Genomic DNA, 4284 nt, shown 5'->3' on the forward strand with positions numbered 1-4284 from the left:
TGCTTAACATAATAGCGTAAAAAAACTGCAAAATACTATGGAATATAAATATTTCCAATTGTTGTGTATTGTGGTAGGATGCATACTAGTTGCAAACCTACGAATTGCATCCCTTCTTTATCGTAACTAGAAAGGCCAAACTACAGTTTATGATAGTTGTCATATGGAGATATAAAAATGACACCCCTATAAATTTAAAGAGATGATTCTAAAAAGTCATTTATAGCTTATTAATGAAGAAATATACGTAACTGAAAAATATCAAAAGTTCGATTTTCAAAAATATATTTAAGATAAACCGATAATTCTGTATATAAATTTAATGATTGTGTAATATACTTCATTTCAAACATTTGACCTCTGGACTTACTTTCAAAGTGTGAACAGACATCAGAGTTATAGAAAAAGGTATTTTTAAAAAATGTTTGTATAAAATTCGCCAAGTTTAAAAAAATAAAATAAATTCTTATACAAAAACTTGTATGAAAGAGTTTTTTTTAGAAATTAGTGTCATATTCTATTGGTTTATTAAGATTAAAGGGATCTTTTTCTTTTGGAAATAATTAATTTTAATTAAAAACCTTTATAACTTTTAATAATTGTTGGATACACATCGATCGAATATGCTGTCAAGAAAATGTTCATGTTATCGTTGTGTTACATCGAGTTGTTGTCAGTCTTCTTTCCATGTCAGCATTGTCGACGCCATTTTAACGCTCTTCTGCTATAAGCTCTATGGCATTTGCGAGCCAGTAGTTTTGTATTCGTTTTACTGTAAAAAAAAATATCACCTTTGCGATTGTCGTACCCTGTGCGCTCAGTTTATCGCCGTTAGGTCTATATATATTTTCTGAGATACATCACAATACCGTTGACAGCATATTGTATACATTGGTCAGCTATTTGTATTCGACTTCAATTGATCCTTTCTATATTCAACATTATCATCAGCCGTTTCATTTAGCAGATAAGTATAATGCTTGTTCTTTTATCTTTCTAAGACTCACTTGTATAATTTATTATTGGTTTGTATACACATTGGTGTATATAAGATTTTATATTTCTCGTATAATACATTTAATTATTATAATTATATTTTGTAAAATCCATTCTATAGTCAAACATACAGTACACTCACCTTATTCATTATCCTCGATATAGCTAAAAACTTAAGACAAAATAAAACCACGAACGTTAACGAACCCGCGTGAATACCACCGGTTGCTGCGTTCAAACATTGGTCCTACGAGCGTCGATATTTATTTTTCTTAATAATGGCCCCGAGGCATTTTAAAGTAAATCTAGAAGAAAAGACTCTCATTGGAGCACGCACTTTACAGGATAGTTTTCTTAAGTCGATTACTGAAATTCATAAATTCGCCATTTAGTTTAAGTCTGACATTAAACATTAGTCTGACAGTTTGAAGTACGCGTTCGTCAATTAAGTGTTCTCGAAAAACAGTTTCGCGAACATCAACAGGCTATTGTAAACGCGTTAATAGAACTTGATTGCGTCGAAGAGTTCGATAGTATCGATTCGACAGTGACCATCGAAATGGAAATCATGTTTTATGATATTAGTACTGCTGTGTCTGCAGTTCAAAACGTGATCACACCACAACTCGCTGTTGCTGCGCCCATGCATTCTCATTCGTTATATAACAACATTTATGCAAATATACATTTAAAATTTGATGGTAGTATCACAGATTGAACTACTTTACGTGATACATTTGAATCTATTGTGAATGTCGATTCTAATAAAATTATGTGATTCCATTTCCTTCTTTCGTATTTGTACGGTTCCTTGCCCGCTGTCATAAAATTTATACCAATTACGGAAGCCAATTATGATATAGCGTGGAGCGCAATTACTGATAGGTATGAAAACAAAAAGAATGTTAGCAACAGCACACTTGGTCAAAATTTTTGTATTTCGGCCAATAAATAGTGAGTCACTTTCATCATTGATAATTTTTTGAATGTCTTCAAAGAAAATATTGAGGCAATCAAAATTTTAAACCTTGATGACCTGTCTGGTTTTTTGCTTTTCTATATTGTTTCTCGTGAACTGGATAACACAACAAGACACTTATTTGAAAACAGTATATCACAATAGATTATTCCTACTATGAATGACTTGCTGAAGTTTGTTCAGCAACGTTATAAAATTTTGGAAAATCTTAAAGGTTCTAATCTAGTCGTGTCGCGTTCGGTACAGAAAAATTCGCAGTCGCCGAAACATTCATAAACCACCGTTGCATCTAATAATCTAGAGCCTACTGTTCAAAATAAAATTCGGTTTTCTTATGGCAAAAGGGTTCACACCCCGTTTATCGGTGCTATATCTTTCAAAAAATTCCTGTGTCAGAAAAGGCGTGATCATGTTTCTACGCACAAATTATGTTTTTTTTGTCTTAAACCGGGTCATGTTGCATTGGCATGCGCTTTGAACTCGGCTTGTAAGAGGTGCGAGAAAAAACACAACACTATTTTGCACATGGATCAACCTGCGCCATCTACTTCGTCAACTGTTGATCAAACAGGTGATACGCCACCGAAATTTTCAGGTACTTCATATGCATAAAGTACTGTAGTATTGGGTACTACTGTCGTGCAAATTCGCGATAATACCGGCTCTTACCAGCGTGTGCGTGTCCTAATGGATATTGGGTCCCAAATATCAGCGATTACGTCAGATTTTTTACAACGTTTTGGCTTACTGCGTTATAAATGTCTCTCCGAGATAATCAGCTTGGCACAAAACCATGTATACCAAAAAAAAAACAGTTCTAAATGCACGTTTATACCACGCTATGCATTAGAACCAGTCTTTAATTGTAATGACTTGATAATTTTATCAAACAGAACACATCTCATGCCGACCACGCGTTTATCACAGAAATTACGTGAGCAATATCACTACTTGTTGTTCGGCGATCACCACTTCGACACACTTGGTACTATTGATATGTTGTTGGGTGGAAATGTCTTTCCACATACTGTACGACCAAAGGCGGATATCATACATATGAAAAGTCTACCCTACGCGTTTGACACCTACCTAGGATGGATATTAGTAGGTACAGTCTGGCTCACTGACACTTCGCCTCAGCCATTGAAGTCACTTGCCGTGACTCTTAGCCCACCTGTTGACAGTTTGTTGCGTCAATTCTGGACAATAGAATAACCGTCTGTCCCCCTAATTCCTTCAACGGAAGATGAACTTTGTATTCACTGGTTTACACATACTACCACACGTGATGTATCGAGTCGTTTTTGTGTGGCGTTACCGTTCAAAGACGAGATTTCTGTGGGGANTTTTGTGTGGCGTTACCTTTCAAAGACGAGATTTCTGTGTGGTGCAATAAAAATACCGTTTACATGAAATAATGTCACAGCTTGGCACAAAACCGTTTAAACCAAATAAAGGGCAGTTCTAAATGCACGTTTATACCACAGTATGCTTTAGAATCAGTCTTTAGTTGATTATATAATCTCGAACAACGTCTTTCTAAAAATCCAGATTTATACGATGCGTACCGCAAATTTATGAATGAATTTGTCGCTCGGTCACATGATACTCGCTAGCGACCTTGCAAATATTTTATCCCACATCACGCAGTGGTAAAACAAGACGGAGATTTATCCAAAATACGTGTGGTCTTTGACGGTAGTGTGCCTTCGTCATCTTGTTTGTAATTAAATGACGTATTATGTGTTAGTCCAAAACTACAAAATGATATAAGTAATTTGTTTCTTATGTGCCGTACGCGTAAATTTATGTTTACCGCTGATCTAGTTAAAATATTCCGTCAAATTCGAATACATGAAGAGGTCTACGCATACCAAAATATCTTATGGCCACATTACCCCGATCACGAAGTCCAAGAATTGGATTGGCTTACTATTACATACGGGCTCACTACATATCTATATTTGTCGATACGTTGTCTAAACGAGTTAGACATGCGCTAAGGATATAAGTTTCCCGCTGCAAAAGGTCCATACGTATGTATCTATAATACATACTTGAATGACATTATTATAGATAGAGACACTGAAGAGGACAAGCTGTGATGATGGTACGAAGAACAATGTTTTTACAGCATTGTACATCTTAGGCTTACAACTGCACAATTGAATCCTCTATTAATATTAGTAATGAAAAAAAAAAATCACAGCCGCATAAGTCACACTAGAATTACACATGGATTTCTCGTAGAAAGAGGGGAACCTCCAACATATTAATCAAGACAAAATTACAAACATTTACACATTTAC

Source organism: Daktulosphaira vitifoliae, unplaced genomic scaffold (assembly GCF_025091365.1).
Source record: "Daktulosphaira vitifoliae isolate Bord-2020 unplaced genomic scaffold, ASM2509136v1 Scaffold_1, whole genome shotgun sequence".
Lineage (NCBI taxonomy): Eukaryota > Metazoa > Arthropoda > Insecta > Hemiptera > Phylloxeridae > Daktulosphaira > Daktulosphaira vitifoliae.